The sequence below is a fragment of the Ixodes scapularis genome, unplaced genomic scaffold (assembly GCF_016920785.2).
Source record: "Ixodes scapularis isolate PalLabHiFi unplaced genomic scaffold, ASM1692078v2 PGA_scaffold7__128_contigs__length_106722199, whole genome shotgun sequence".
NCBI lineage: Eukaryota > Metazoa > Arthropoda > Arachnida > Ixodida > Ixodidae > Ixodes > Ixodes scapularis.
The window spans coordinates 52,563,125-52,581,127 of NW_024609882.1; positions in this window are offsets into that span (position 1 = coordinate 52,563,125).

Consider the following 18,003-nt stretch of genomic DNA (forward strand, 5'->3'; position numbering starts at 1 on the left):
GGAAGCCTCCTCCGTCCTGGTTCAACTTGTCTTGATGGCGGGGGTGCGTCCTCGAACCCAGAATAGAGGCCACGGTACGTTCGCCTCCAATGGCAGCAGGTGCAGCGGCGCCTGACGCACACGTAGCCTCCGTTACAGGGCGAGTGTTGCCTCTTTGATCTCGGATCGAACCAACCGGGTCCTGGAGGCTGGTCGCCGCAGCGTAGGACGATGGGGGCTGTTTTCCGCCTTGCTTGGGCTCATGGCGGAAGCTTCTCAACTCCGCCTGTATGTTGTGCAGCGTGGCTGCCTGCTGCTGGGCGTCGTGCTTGTGCTCTCGACGGAGCTGCGCGTTCTCATCCCTGAGCGCGGCAACTTGATCCGTGAGGAACGAGATTCCCTGAAGCGCGTCGAGCAGAAGGGCCCGCAGAGAATCGACGCCCGTGTTGCCGATGTAGGGAGAGGAGGGAAGTGACCTCTCACCCTTGTCGGGACGAGCGGCGTCGGTGGGTGAGGGCGACACGGAGAAGTGGGAGAGGGGGGCCACGTTGCGGTGGTCGTTGGAGGCCATGGCGACGTGGTTAGGGCTAGCACCACCGCTGATCTTTTCACAGCTCGCACAGGTGAAAGAGGGCACGCCGGATTGCAGAAACTCGCGTACGTCGACTGGCCAACATACGCACTTGGTATGCGCACGCAGTCTGCATCCGGAACACTGCAGATATTGTTGTCGTCCGTAGAAGCAGCGGGAACAGATCAGGCAGGCGTCTTTACTCGGCGCCATCCCGATAATAATCAAGAATCAAGAATCAAGAATAATTTTTATTAGGTGTCCAGGAACGACCATGCGGTCTTGGTGCTGGCACACCGAAACTTACACACTACAAAAAAGTAGGAAAAAAACATAAAAAACTCAAAACATTGAGTAAAAGATATGATACATATAACGCATGCTGACACAAAGATACGATATACACAACAAGGAAAGAACGGAACACAGGGTCCGAACGCAGAGTAGGAAGACTACCACAACAACGAATATACCTTCTTAAAATAATATATAATAACATCACAATCACCGACAGGTTCAGAGAGACCCATACAAGAATCTGAGAGATCTGACAAATTCAGTCACACAAAAAATATCAAGATCACTTCCAATGCCATTATATGCCCGACACATACGAAACATCGGGTCCAAGATATTTAACGTTCGAGGAGAGTAAAAAGACATTGTCAAACGGGTCGCCGTCCGAGGAACTCGCAAAGATATCTGTGAGAGCAGTTCTGAACAGTCGGCCATACCATGAAGGACTTTGAAAAGGAAAACCAGATCTGCCTTTTCTCGACGGTCATATAAGCTGTTCATTTGTAGGACGTCCAATACATTGTTACCCTTTGATAGAGATGTTTCATCTCGCAGATATCGATATCAATAAATAGATAAAAATTTGTTTTGCACTCGCTCCAGCCTTAGGAGGGTAGTTTTGCAACTGCCATTCCATACAGGAGATGCATATTCGAGTTGAGACCTTGTCAAAGAGCGGTACAGGATTACAAACGTTGTGGGGTTTTTAAATACTCTAGTCGTTCGACAAACGATACCGAGCGCGCGCAAGGCGCAGGTACTTATACGAGCCACATGGCTATCAAATCTCAAGGAGGAGTCAAAAAGCACTCCCAAGTCCCGCACTTCACTAGAACGGCACAATACGTCCGAGCGAACACTGTAAGGGAAACACGTCGTTTGCGTTTTGCGACTATAGGACATGACCTTGGTTTTCGAGCTGTTTAGTAGGAGACCGTTCAGTGAACACCATTTGCTAAATGAGTTTATGTCCTCTTGTAGAAACTTGCAATCTGAGATAGTTCTAATCTCCTTAAATATCTTAATATCATCAGCATATTGCAAAAAAGACGAGTTTACAATCTGCTTACACACATCGTTCACAAAAATAGAAAAAAGAAGCGGGCCCAGAACTGATCCCTGAGGTACCCCAGACGTGGCCGTGTACGTAAAAGAATACGCGCCGTTCGCACGAGCAACACATGTTCTATTAGACAAATAATTCTGAAACCAGTTGTGTAGCTTTCCACAGACACCAATATCACAAAGTTTTGATAAAAGAATGTCATGGTCAACCACATCAAACGCCTTACTCAGATCAAAGTAGACCACGTCGAGCTGGCCTCTTTGGCACACAACTTTGGATGCAATGGACATAAATGAAATCAAATTTGTTGTTGTCGAGCGTCCTGCTACAAATCCGTGTTGGTTGGAACTTAATACATTTTTTAAACGAAAGGACAATGTTTTGTGGACCACCATTTCGAAAAGCTTCGAAAATGTACACAGCAGAGACACTGGCCTGTAGTTTGATGCAGTGGTACGACTTCCAGACTTGTAGACTGGGACTACGACTGACTTCCTCCACATATCAGGGAACACTCCTGCTCTTAAGGAGTTGTTGAAAATATCATAAAGGATGGGCGTAAAAATTTCGTGAAATGCTTTTACAAGTGTTGCTGGAATACCATCGTGACCTGTGGACATGGTAGGCCTCAGTTTTTTTATGCATTCCTGAATAATAATAATAATAATAATAATAATAATAATAATAATAATAATAATAATAATAATAATAATAATAATAATAATAATAATAATAATAATAATAATAATAATAATCAATCAATCAATCAATGTTTTTATTGAAGTGCCCAGGAACAACCTTGCGGTCTTAGTACAGGTGCACTCAGGAAACATGGAAATCAACACTACACACAACAAAGAAACAGTAAACAATAAAACACTTAAAAAAGATCACATATATCACATAAACTCGCTAGGCTATACCACCACGATAGCGAAAGGAAAGGAAAGCGAGAGTATAAAAATTGGTTCTGAGGAACTTAATCAGGTGCAAAAAAAAAAAAAAAATGGGAAGTCAAATTTAGGTGAGGAACTTCAGCGCTCTGATGAACTCCGGTGTGTTATTGTTAAATATATCAATAGAGTCTGTAAAAGAGGAATTGTAGGTGTGCCCAATTCTCGACACGGGGTCGTGAAGATTAGTTACGGGAGCATTGTAGAAGGATGCATTTTGCCTTGTAGTTTTTACGGGAATTTTCAAAAGGACATTTGATATCAATGATGTGCAGTCAGTGATGCCATGAATAAGTTTGTACAGAAATAGGATGTCGGCATGTTCTCTCCTACGCCGCAGGGTGGGCAATGCCAAGCTATGTTGGACTGGGACTGCTGGATCATCGTTTGAGGTGGACGCATTGCGCGACGGGAAACGATGTCTGTAGATACATAAGAACTTATTCTGAACACGTTCGATTCTAGCCGAGGTTGTCGCGCAGATTCCATTCCATACAACAGAGGCATACTCGACGTGTGGTCGACATAAAGCACTGTACAGTGTGACAAAAGTACTAGGGTTATTAAACTCTTTAGTAATGCGGCACGTGATACCAAGCGTACGTAAAGCTGAGCTCACAATATGGTCAACATGACTCGAAAAGCGTAATGTACTATCAAATACAACTCCAAGGTCTTTGATTTCATTCACACGTGTCAAAAGAACTGACTGAATGTCATAAGAGAATATAATATTATGTGTCTTTCGAGTGTAGGACATGACTTTAGTTTTCAAACTATTTAGTTTTAGGGCATTCTGATTGCACCAGTTTTCGAATGCATATACATCATTTTGTAGCAGAACACAGTCGCGTTCGTCTCGTACCTCTATAAACATCTTAATGTCATCTGCATATTGTAGAAAGGAAGAGTGACGGATCACAGCCGAAACATCATTCACAAAAACTGAAAACAGAAGGGGGCCAAGAACGGAACCTTGAGGTACACCCGTCGTAGCCTGATAAGCAGCAGACGAATTACCATTCGAGCTGACAAAACACAGTCTATCACGCAAGTAACTTTTGAGCAATAAAAGTAACGACCTGTGGACATCAAGCCTTGACAGCTTTGCCAGCAACATGTCGTGATTTACAAGATCAAACGCTTTGCTTAGATCAAAGTAGATTACATCAAGTTGGCCTCTATTAGAGACGACCTGAGCAGCAGTTGACATGAAACAAGTGAGGTTAGTCGTGGTTGAGCGACCCGCCATAAAACCATGTTGGCTAGGGATGAGAGAATGTTTGAGCTTAAACGACAATATTTTGTGTAAAGCTGTTTCGAACAGTTTTGAAAATGTACAAAGAAGAGATATAGGCCTGTAGTTTGAGACGCTTGTTCTTGAACCGGACTTATGTACGGGTACAACAAGTGCTGTTTTCCACAAGACGGGAAACACTTCGGTTTTTACGCAGTTGTTAAATATATGTACCAAAATAGGAATAAATATTGCACTATAGGCCTTCAATAGGACAGACGGAATGCCGTCATGGCCAGAAGACAAAGACGGCTTCATCTTCTTTACACACTCGTGTAATAGCTCCTCATCAAAAAACGCAATACAGGTTGAATTACTAGAGGCAGCTGGCGCGGCGTTAATGGGAGAGTTCGGTTGATGACTAAATACGGACTGGAAATGGTGGGCAAAAATTTCGCAAACATCTGTGGTCGAGTTTCCCTGTGAGTTCAGCAATGTGATCTCCCTCCCACATTTTGTCTTTGATCGAGACCGAACGTATTTCCAAAATTCCATGGGATTCTGAGTTAAATGCAGCTCAACAGAATTAACGTACCTCTGACGATCACGCCTTATAACTTCCCTGCATGAAGACCTTAGACGCCTAAATTCTGATTTCCATCCAGGGAGACCGTTCTTTTTAAATTTTCTGTGAGCGTGCAACTTCTTATTCAATAATCTGCGTAATTCACGTGAGAACCAAAAAGGAAACCTAGAACCTGCGGTTCTCCGTAACGGGATAAACTGGTGCATCCCTTCTCGAACGATGCGTGTGAACTCACGAACCTGTTCATCGACGTCAGTGCATCGAATGATCGATGACCAATCGTATTCGGCAAAATGGTTGTATAAACCAACGTAGTCTCCGGCGGAGAAATTGTGACTAGTCACATTAGAATGACTCTGTAAACAACGCCTCATGCCCTCTCGAAGAGCTACCACGATCTCCAGAGGGGGGTGATATCTGTCAGGTGGAACTAAACTTGAGGCACACTCAGTTACACGTATATCATCTAAATCTGAGAAACACAAATCTAGCATGTTTCCCTGGCAATTGGGAATACAATTGTGTTGCTTTAGATTCGTAAATGATGCAAAGTTAAGTAAGAACGTAGATTTCTGAGCAAGGTAGTAATTATTAGAAGACGCTGTAGCTGTTTCCCAGCTTATATTGGGGACATTGAAATCACCAAGAACAATAAATTTGAAATTATCTAGAGCACTAGTTGTACTTTCAATAGCAAGAAGACATCGGTTGAATTCATCAGGAGAGGTGTCGGGCGGCAAGTAGTACGCGCCAAGCAGAATGCGTTCACCATTGACACTTTGCAGTTCTACCCACACGGACTCAAGCGATGTCTCCAGGTCAGGACGTCTGATGCACGGTAATGACGCATCAACTGCTATCAAAACACCTCCCCCCGTCTTTTTCTTATTAGAGAATTCGCGATCATGCCGAAATACCGTAAAATTTGGTGGGAAAAATAATAATAATAATAATAATAATAATAATAATAATAATAATAATAATAATAATAATAATAATAATAATAATAATAATCAATCAATCAATCAATCAATGTTTTTATTGAAGTGCCCAGGAACAACCTTGCGGTCTTAGTACAGGTGCACTCAGGAAACATGAAAAACAACACTACACACAACAAACAAACAGTAAGCAATAAAACACTTAAAAAAGATCACATATGTCACATAAACTCGCTACGCTATACCACCACGATAGCGAGAGGAAAGGAAAGCGAGAGTATAAAAATTGGTTCTGAGCAACTTAATCAGGTGCAAAAAATGGGAAGCCAAATTTAGGTGAGGAACTTTAGCGCTCTGATGAACTCCGGTGTGTTATTGTTAAATATATCAATAGAGTCTGTAAAAGAGGAATTGTAGGTGTGCCCAATTCTAATAATAATAATAATAATAATCAATCAATCAATCAATCAATGTTTTTATTGAAGTGCCCAGGAACAACCTTGCGGTCTTAGTACAGGTGCACTCAGGAAACATGGAAATCAACACTACACACAACAAAGAAACAGTAAACAATAAAACACTTAAAAAAGATCACATATGTCACATAAACTCGCTAGGCTATACCACCACGATAGCGAAAGGAAAGGAAAGCGAGAGTATAAAAATTGGTTCTGAAAAACTTAATCAGGTGCAAAAAAAAAAAAAAAAAAAAATGGGAAGTCAAATTTAGGTGAGGAACTTCAGCGCTCTGATGAACTCCGGTGTGTTATTGTTAAATATATCAATAGAGTCTGTAAAAGAGGAATTGTAGGTGTGCCCAATTCTCGACACGGGGTCGTGAAGATTAGTTACGGGAGCATTGTAGAAGGATGCATTTTGCCTTGTAGTTTTTACGGGAATTTTCAAACGCACATTTGATATCAATGATGTGCAGTCAGTGATGCCATGAATAAGTTTGTACAGAAATAGGATGTCGGCATGTTCTCTCCTACGCCGCAGGGTGGGCAATGCCAAGCTATGTTGGACTGGGACTGCTGGATCATCGTTTGAGGTGGACGCATTGCGCGACGGGAAACGATGTCTGTAGATACATAAGAACTTATTCTGAACACGTTCGATTCTAGCCGAGGTTGTCGCGCAGATTCCATTCCATACAACAGAGGCATACTCGACGTGTGGTCGACATAAAGCACTGTACAGTGTGACAAAAGTACTAGGGTTATTAAACTCTTTAGTAATGCGGCACGTGATACCAAGCGTACGTAAAGCTGAGCTCACAATATGGTCAACATGACTCGAAAAGCGTAATGTACTATCAAATACAACTCCAAGGTCTTTGATTTCATTCACACGTGTCAAAAGAACTGACTGAATGTCATAAGAGAATATAATGTTATGTGTCTTTCGAGTGTAGGACATGACTTTAGTTTTCGAACTATTTAGTTTTAGGGCATTCTGATTGCACCAGTTTTCGAATGCATATACATCATTTTGTAGCAGAACACAGTCGCGTTCGTCTCGTACCTCTATAAACATCTTAATGTCATCTGCATATTGTAGAAAGGAAGAGTGACGGATCACAGCCGAAACATCATTCACAAAAACTGAAAACAGAAGGGGGCCAAGAACGGAACCTTGAGGTACACCCGTCGTAGCCTGATAAGCAGCAGACGAATTGCCATTCGAGCTGACAAAACACAGTCTATCACGCAAGTAACTTTTGAGCAATAAAAGTAACGACCTGTGGACATCAAGCCTTGACAGCTTTGCCAGCAACATGTCGTGATTTACAAGATCAAACGCTTTGCTTAGATCAAAGTAGATTACATCAAGTTGGCCTCTATTAGAGACGACCTGAGCAGCAGTTGACATGAAACAAGTGAGGTTAGTCGTGGTTGAGCGACCCGCCATAAAACCATGTTGGCTAGGGATGAGAGAATGTTTGAGCTTAAACGACAATATTTTGTGTAAAGCTGTTTCGAACAGTTTTGAAAATGTACAAAGAAGAGATATAGGCCTGTAGCCTGTATAATAATATTAATGATAATAATAATAATAATAATAATAATAATAATAATAATAATAATAATTTTATTGTCAACGCTGAGGTACAAATGTTTTTAACGGGCCCGTCAAAGCCTATGATGGCTTGTGCGACGGGGCCCTGCAAGTCACCAAGTGCGAGCGAACACAAAAGAGCTGGAAATATAATCAACAAAAGGTACTAAACAGACACACACACGCCAAGTCAACTCAGCTGCACTAAAGGCTGATTCAAAGCCTGCCTGGTTATCCCCCTCCCCCCCCCCCCCCCCCAAAAAAAAAGAAAAAAAAGAACAAAACAAACAAACAAAAAAGTAAAAAGGAAACGTAAATTTAAGACCGTTTACACTGCGTCCGACATATAAGCGCGGCGCCATGTCTTAACTTTCGTCTTAGAATCTAAAGAAAATACACAATCGGGTAGCCGATTGAAGGTGTTGGGAACGTAGTAGTCTCGCGTTTTCATTCCGTATCTCGTGAAGCAGCGAGGTTTCTCAAATCTGATCGACTGTCTAAGAATACGAGACGACACATGTGGGATCTTGTAGCTGTCTGTCCAAAAATACCGAAGAACTACTGTTTGTTGGTACAGAGAAAAAAAATTTGGCATCTCTAGATCGGCGAAGAGATTCGTGCTGTTTGAATACCTTGAATTGTACGCCACATTTTTTAAAAGACACTTCAAAACACTGTTTACCTTCTCGTGCCAAAGCCCAGCACTGTGCGCGAACACTGTCACACCGTACCTTACCACACTGTACGCAGGGCATGGACGAGGATTTTTCTAACGTGGAAAGGAACAAAAACTCTAATATTGTATAACAAACAAGCTACGTTCCGTAAGACCCGACATATGTAGGCTAACTGCTTGTTCCAAGACATGTCGCTTTCAAAAATAATACCCATGTACTTCGTGCTGCCTACCCATCGAACAGGAACACCACTGCCAGATACGCCGTCGACCCCGCGTAAGTAGAAAGGCTTCTCTATGAAACCATGTTTTAGCGGATTGCGGAAACAGATTAACTGAGTTTTTGCTGGATTGACTTTTAAAAGATTGGAGGCGTACCAGTCCACCACTCTACTGGCATTAGTTTGCAAATTACTAAATGCACTGTCGAAATTCACATGTCTGGAAATCAGCAGAGTGTCGTCGGCATATTGATAACATGTACAACCCGAAATGACAGAGATAAGGCCGTTGACATAAATATTAAACAGCAGCGGGGATAACACAGAGCCTTGAGGAACCACCGCTCGTAGATAATAAACGGAGCTCGTTTCATTGCCCACTTGAACTTGTTGTGATCGATTTGATAGGTAATTTGTCAGAATTGCAAAAAAAGGCCCACGAAAACCGATCTTAAACAATTTACGCAGCAAGATATCATGGTTGACGGTGTCGAAGGCTTTTGCAACGTCTAGGAACAGCGCACAGGAAAACATATTGTCATCAAACGCGGAGTTCAAAAAATCGGCGACGTCATCTAGTAACAATTGCGTGCCCTTTCCAGGCACGAAACCGTACTGCGAGGCGGACATTATGGGGTGGCGGTCCAGAAAACTATTCATCACCACAAATAGATGCTTTTCCAACAAGAGTTCTAGAACAGGCAAAATGGATATGGGGCGGTAGTTTTCTATTGCTTTTGATTGACCCCCCTTGAAAATCGGTCTAACAATAGCCACTTTCAACGCTTCGGGAATCGAACCTGTTTGAACGAAACCGTTGAGCATATAAAGCAGCACATGTTTTAACGAATCAAAGTTCCTTTGTAGAAAACCAACGGTAATTCCGTCAGCGCCTTGTGATCTGGTCCACTTAATACTGAACACGGCAGAACGCAAACCCTCTTCATCAATCTCATAGAGAAAAGCGGACGCACAATTCTGACCCTTCAAGGTTAATTCCGGCATGCTCCCACTGAGTGTTTGCTCGGATGACGCAGCAAAAAAGGTGTTAAATTTTTCCACCGTCCCCTTAGTATCTGCACCAAAGTTCTTAACTATGACGTCTTCAAGGGAGCGCTGGCGGTGGCACCCTCGAAGACCGTTTGCAAGGGACCAGGTTCTCGCGATATTAAAACGATTTTTCGAAAATTCTTTTTGGAAGTAGATCCTTTTAGCAGAGCGAACAAGGGCATTAACCTTGTTTCTGGTTGCACGAAAGACTCCACGCAGTTGAACATTTGCAGGTGATCGCCTACAACGCGCCCATAGCCTATCTTTCTCCGCTATTGCGGACAAAATATCTGCGCTTAACCAAACGCAATCTGGCTTACGTTTTTTCACTATAACGGTTCGCCGTGCCTTTGACTTGAAAGAGTCGTGGAGAGCAACAAATTTTTGGTAAACATCAGAATACGACACTGTTTTGAGAAACGAGCTCCAATCATAAGACGAAGCCAGTGAGTCCATAATTTGTCTATCGAAAATTTCTGAAGTTTGTTGACTGATGTTGGTACATCCCGACGTGCGCTGCCAAACCATTTGGCATCCAACAAAAAAGTGGTCAGCCAGCTTTTGCAGAATTACTGCCGACCTCACAGTTGTGTCTAGAGTCCTAACCAGAATATGGCCGATACACGAAGATACCAGCCTTCCAGCCATAAATTCCTCTCTCGTTGGTGAACTAATAGTACTTTCAATACCCGCACTAGCAAGTGTATTAAGGTAGTCACAAACCTCAGACTTGTCATCTTTCAGCAAATCTATGTTAATATCTCCTACGATGAAAAGTAACCCCTGACTGTAACTCGCGGCTAGGATCTCCGAGAGTTCCTGAAAAAATTGCCTGACGCTTTTGGACGGGGGCCTATAACAGGCTAAGAGAGAAAGGGAGTGACAGGAGTTCTCAATTTAAAAAAAAATACATTCTACGTAATTGAAAGCCACTTCCTGTCTTGAAACGAGCCATTCCCTTTTTACGTAAACTACGAGCCCCCCTCCAGTGGAATACTGCCGAGAGAACCAAAAAGAATTGTATCCAGACAACTGAAAAAGATCCCACAGTGCTTCTGGAACGTTTGATTCAGAAACGACAAATACGTCTATACGAGACGAAACTTCATTTACCAAAACTTTAAACTGTTCCCAGTACTTCCTCAGACTTCTAATATTAACGTGAACAACTGAAAATGGTTGAAAAGGTGTTACGAGTAACTGCTGAAACTCTTTGAAATCCTTACACCTATTAAAGGTCACTGCCATAGTCTAGCGTATTTTTTCCAGATCTTGAACATTGGTTACACGGACAATGTCCATGCCTTCCGCCATCTTTGCGTAGATTTTTCCCCACTTAACCCAGACGAACTTGAAACCCATTTCTTTTCCTCTTACTCTCGCCTTCCAGAACAGTTCCCTGCAGACCCTGGACAGGTGCTTGTTAAAAAATACACTCGAGAGTGCATCCGACTTAGGCAGTTTTCGCAGGCGACTACGGTAGCTCATCCACCTTTCTCTCACGTCGCACGACGCAAACGTAACTAGAATTGGGGCAGCGGTACCCCTCTTCGACGGGAGACGAGAGAGTGCATTAAAATCACTTTGCTGGGGGACCGGTAGTTCAAGTTTTGTGGCAATGTTAATGAGCAACAAACACAGATCCTCATTCTGGCCGTACGGTACGCCATGGATTTCCAAAGTAGACTTATTCACAAATGTCTGCATGTCGCTTAGATCACTCTGAAGTTGCGTAATAGTGTGCGACTGCTCGCCGACTATCCCCTTCACATTCGCCAGCTCACTTTCTAGGTTCCCCGTCCTTTCTTCGTTACCCTTGACCATGTCCAAAAGTGTATTGTACTGACCAGAACAGAATTCGACTGAGGCCTGTAGGTCACCTACTTGACCTTTAAGTTCTTCTAAGGCAGGTTTAAGAGACAGTAGTTCATCGACCTTGGCCGGGAGCGGGAGCAATCTATCTACACTGGTCTTGATAGAAAGCAACATGTCAAGTTTGTTGTTTACCTCGTCCAGAGTTGCCGAGCAGCAAGTCGGAAGCTGTGAGTCTTCCAGACTGCTTGCGAGACCAGAACGAGAGTCTTTACGGCGGCATGTTTTGCATTGCCAGTTGAAACGTTTTTGGCCCATAGATTTAAAAGTGCTGTCTGAAATTCCCGCACAAGCTCCCAGATGATAAGAATTACTACATTCGACACACGTTATGTATTTCCCATCAGCGGGAACGGCCTCTAAGCACACTATGCAGTCCATAGTGACCCGTGAGTGGCAAAATACAAGGAAATGTTTAAAAGACGACAGTCTCACCCGTGACGAGGTCGAAAGCACTCGTAGGTTAAAACTTGTTGTCGGCCATGAAGACGGCCGTCACATCCTGTGCATCTGAACACGTACACGTCAGTTTGAGTTCCCGGATATTGTGGCGTGGTGACGCTTTTCTTGGGAGCACTGGGAGGGCGGCGTGCACACTGAAGAACGTCCAAGGAAGCACCTCCGTAGCTTGTCCTGAGGCCTCCGGTGACTACGATGGTGGGCGTCTCCCGTGATGTTCTTGAGCGATTCCCGCGTCCGGCTCGAGCTGTCGAAGTCCACGGTGCGGCGAGGGCTCGCAGCAAAAACGGGCGGCGTGACGAAAAGCGGAGCACACACTGAGGTAGCTCGGACGCATGCACTGCGGCCCCTGACGGTGACGAACAACAGCCTTGGCGCACGCTCACCGGTGACTGCGACGGTGGGCGTCACTCGCGATGTTCTTGAGCGATTCCCGCGTCCGGCTGGAGCTGTCGCAGTCCACGGTGCGGCGAGGGCTCGCAGCAAAACGGGCGGCGTGACGAAAAGCGGAGCACACACTGAGGTAGCTCAGACGCTTGTACTGCGGCCCCTGACGGTGACGAACAACAGCCTTGGCGCACGCTCACTATAATAATAATAATAATAATAATAATAAATCTTTATTCTCAAATTGCCCAGTACCAAGTTCATTTTCGGGCCCGATCAAAGCCATCAGGGGCTTGTAGGATCAGACCCAGCAGTTTAATTGACAAAAGTATCACAGGCACGGCGACGACGAACACACACCCAACACACAGACAATAGGCTAAGCCTCACAGGGCCCAGGAGTCACACAGGCACGACGAGGACGAGAACACAACACACACTCAGTTGGATCAACATTGTAGATCCTTCGAGTCGCACAGGCACGACAACGACGAGCACACGCCAACAATCACTCAGTTGGTAGAACCACGGAGGGCCTTGGAGAGCAGTGCGAGGTCACGTGGCACGATAAGTCGTAGAATGAGGTGGAAGAGAAAAAGGAAACAAAGCAAACGCAGACGAGCACACATGCGGCATCTTGGGCGACTGAATACGGTATGATCGTAAATGTAAAAAAAAAAAAAAGACAAATTTAAGCATAATTGAACACTTGATGCTGCAGGGAGGACACCGAAAGGTAGGGCGGGTAGCATAAGCAGAAGATGCAGGTCGCTAATGTGGAAAGCAGGAGCATTCGCTCAAAGGGACAATCACATACCTAAAAAAGCCATTGCCCAGGTTACTGTCTCGTAATGTCAGAAAATACATTTTGCAGCTTCCTTTTTAATTGCTTGTTAGAGGTGATGGAACTGAGCAAGTGCGAGAAGTCATTAAAAAGGCTAGGTACATAATGTTTGCGCAGACTCTCACGATATCGAGTCCGTACCGAAGGAATTTGATAAGGAACAAAACATCGGAGTTCACGACATGGATTGGATGGAATTTTGAACTCGCTTTCCCAAAAGTGCCGCCTGATAACTGTTTGAACAAAGAGCGAGTAAAAGGATGGCAACTGAAGAGACTCAAAAAGATTATCAGTACTAGAGTATTGCGTGTGATAGGCAACGCTTTTGAGAATACCCTTTAAAATCCGATCGATTCTTGAATGCCATTGGAGGGAGCAATCAAAAAATACGGTGATGCCGTACCTCAGTACGCTGTACGCTAAGGCGTGTATTATGTTTGTTTTTTTAATGGATAACGGTAAAATCCCTTTAATGTTGTACATGAAACAACAGACTGTTCGAAGACGTTGACATAAATGAGACATATGAGTACCCCACGCTAAATCACAATCAAAGTGAACACCTAAGTATTTCATAGAGTCAACATATTGTATTGGAGTACAATCGGTACATGTGCAGTTAGATGTATGAAGATATAAGGGGAAAGTCAAATTCACATTTTTTAATGGATTACGAAAACATATCAGTTTCGTTTTTTCAGTATTAACTCGAAGCTTGTTTGTAGAGAACCAGTCCATAAGGTTAACAGCGTCCACCTGAAGCATTTCCATTGCCCGCTGGTAATCTAGGTGCCGAGAGAATAAGACGGTGTCGTCTGCATACTGATGTATGAAGCAAGTGGTAACAACAGATGAGGTGTCATTTACGTATATGTTGAACAATAAAGGCGACAGGATAGACCCCTGTGGAACACCAGATGTTAAGCATGCCAGAGCACTACGAATGTTGTCAACACAAACAACCTGGGTACGATTTGATAAGAAGCTCTTAATCAAAGAATAAAATGGCCCCCGGAAGCCGATTCTTTGTAACTTGCTTAAAAGAACGTCGTGATTTACGGTGTCAAAAGCTTTGGCGACATCAATGAAAAGTGCACAAGCAAACATGTTGTTTTCAAAAGAGTGGTGTAAAAAATCGTAAAATTTCTCAAGGAGACAAGAAGTACCACGTCCTGCGACAAATCCGTATTGATGGGGAGATATTATATTTTGTTTTTCGAGAAAACCAGACATAGCAAGTAATAAATGTTTTTCCAAGATTTGCGAAATGCAAGAAAGTATTGAGATGGGTCGGTACGAGGAAACTTTATCAGGTGAACCCCCTTTAAACAGGGGAACTACTAAAGCTTGTTTTAATTCACCAGGGATATTTCCACTCTCCAGGATGCTATTAATTATTACTAGGAGAACGTCCTTTAAGGTGTCATAGTTACGACATAAATCGTTCACAGTAATACAGAATAATAATAATAATAATATTAATAATAATAATAATAATAATGATAATAATAATAATCAATCAATCAATCAATCAATCAATCAATCTTTATTATACAGTGCCCAGGAACAACCCTGAGGTCTTGGTGCTGGTACACTGGTGGATAAAAAAAAAAAACACACTATACACATCTCCGCAGAAAATAAGATACATTTTTAGCATAATACTAGGCAGTGCACGAGTAATTAGTACAATGAAATAAAAACGAGGCAGTAACAGTAGAGACGGAACACAAGACCGAAGGACAACAATTGCACCACCAGAAAACACGACATGGAGATGACGACATTCAGACATAACAAAGCAATTCAGCAATGCTCATCCTGCACGGGCAAGTTTTTAATAGAAAGGACAAACGTCCTGTAGCAAGGGTTGAAAATATCAAGTTTCTCAGAGTAATGATTCAAACGCTGAGCCATTCTCACAATTGGGTTTACCGGACTAAACATTCTAGAAACATAAAAAGATGACAGAAGACGAGTAGGCACACGTGGGACCCTAAGGCACAGTTCAGATAACAGGCTCGGAGAATTGATGAGTCCATGCAGCGTTTTAAACAAAAATAGTAAGTCCGCGTTCTCCCGACGCCGGTGCAAGCTAAGCAAACCAACACGCTCTAACGCAGACTCATATGTTAAACAGTGAACATCCTCCTTTATGTAGCGATGTTTAAAGATAATAATAATAATAATAATAATAATAATAATAATAATAATAATAATAATAATAATAATAATAATATTCTTTATTTCCATTTAAAAAAATGGTGGAGCGAAAGGGAAAAAGCTTCAACCAGAAGCTTGACTGGCCCTCAGCCCCAACGGCAGTCAGTGAAAAAACAGTTTTCGTGCAATAAGAAAAAAAAAAGAAAATCATACAAAAAATTATACATTATAAAATGGGATGACAGAAATAAGACACAGAACACTTAAATATGTAAAAGCCCTCCGTTTCCTCAAGACACACGTCGCAGTCCATCACAATACCGAAACCTCAAGGAACATGTTTGGGTAAGATATAACTTCGACGGTGGGCATAACCAACAGGAGCACGCAAAACAATTAGCGGAGCGGACCGGCCGCCTAGTATTTGTTTTGCCTGTGTGGGTCGTCGTAGCGCTGCGTACCTCGAACGAATTTATTGCACGACCGGCTTGGTCGCGGTTCATACTAGCTGTCTTCGCCTAGCAGCGCTTTAAATTTCTCGTTTGTTGCTCTGGCAACGGCTCCCGAGGTTGGCTGGCATGCCTTGTCAAACGTACTACCGTCGGGCAGAGACTCGGGGAAGAATGAAAGACGACAAAAAGAGGTTACTTTTTGTTAAGTGGTACAAACCTTGTAAAGGGCCAGTTCTAATAAACGTAGTGTAAGCATTCGCCACCGTGACTTTTTACCGGCTTTTACATTCCCATTGATATCTTCCAAAAAGAGATTCTGCATGAAGTCAGTCTCTGAATGTTTCTATTTCTAGCTTTTTTTGATGTTGGATAATTCGATATTCTTTCAAAGCTAAATATGCTACGCGTGCTTACATAATACGTGCACAGTTTTATTCCAAAACATCCTAAAAATTGTTTAATAAGGTACTGCATATATACATTGAATACAGTTGCTGCACAGTTGCTACTTAAGATATCTACATGTTCCAGGAAACATCTGCTGCTGGGGGCCACCATAGAAGTAGACAAAGTGAACTGGCTACATAACAGAGAAATCTACAAGTTCCCAGGATCACAGTCTCTAAATAACAAGTGGCAGTTTTTTGCAGCCATGGCCACTTTTGTGACATTCTCCTTACTTGTTTTCAGACGTGCAGTGCAAACGCACCGCAGAAAGCAACCTATGTGTGGTACCTTCTGAAAAAGCAGCAATAAAATAATTGTGTGGGGCTGACGATGACAGTGTAATAGCCAGCATCAGGACCGCCACTGGTATTGACCCCAAGATACCCGAGACCAGTGGCAACGTCAGTTCCAGAACAGGCCAACGAAGCAGTGGTATAAGGGCCGGCACAAACAGTAATGTGCAGCTGAGCTGACAAGAGTGAAAAGGAAGAGGCCACATAGCCGTAGAAGCTGCTTCGGCTCGGTGTTGAAGCAGCCTGACATGCTCCAGTAGAGCACTCGGAAGATGTGAGTCGCAGCAGCAGTGCCGCGAAATGTTGGAGAAGCAACTGCTCGCATTGCGCAGAAGGCCGAGTGGGTAACTACGTTCAGTGAAGAGGGCGGTCATAGCTGTTGGCGGAAATCGTTGTCGTCGCTGCAAATCCTATGCAGGCGAAGGAATTGTGAGAACGGAAAGTTCATTTGGGATCTAGGATGGACCGAGGAGTAAAGAAGGTAGCTATGGCTGTCAGTGGGTTTATAGTGCACAGAGGTGTGGAACCTGTGACCGTCACTAGTGACTTTTAAGTCTAGGAAGTTGACAGAGCATTCGATATCAGTGAGGTAAACTTGAGGGAGGGGTGGGCGTTACTGAGTGCATTGGTGAAGCGGTCAACTACGGGAGGGGGGTCAAAACCAAGGATGTCGTCAATATATTAACCACAACATTTTGGGTGCGTGTGTGGGAAGGAATTAAAGAACTAGTGCTCGACGTAGTAGGCAAAAAGGTTGGCGAACGAGGAACCCATCTTAGTGCCCATCGCTACACTACAGTTTTAGCTATAGAAAGAGTAGTTGAATTGCAAGGCGTTTAGGGGTAGGACTAGTTCAGCGAGGCGGGTTATGGCATGAGGCGGGAGATTTTGAGAGGGACGCTGGTCAAGAACGTGTGAGAGCCTGTGGTCCTTCGGCGTGAGGAATTACCGTGTAGAGGTATATGATGTTCATCGTGAAGAGGATATTGTCGGGAGTCGGGGCCAGATTAGATAGGTGTTTGCCGAGAACACAAGCTACAGCTCCGCTGCTCTTCCTTTTTTACCACAGTTGAAAGGCTGACTTTTTTTTTCTCCGACATTTTATTTTGTCGAGGAATTTGTTGATATTTACGATATTCTTTTTTTTTTTTTTTTACGATTAACACTGAAAAAAAAAATGTTGTCGACGAAACTACGCTGAACAAAATGGTATGGGACTGGCTTTCCGGAGGTACATGGGGAAAGCGGGGCTTGGGTTGCCGGCTGGACGCTCCGAACCGGCGTTTACGGGGGGAGGGCAAGTGAATTAATAGTTCTGTAAAGAGCAGCCGCAAACTGTCACCACGAAGCGGCTGGATTAAACGCAGGGGGGGGGGGGGGGGAGCTCGGTTAACACGCACCGCCCACATCCGAAAGCAAAGTTCCCGCGTGCTGCCGAGCACCCAATCCGG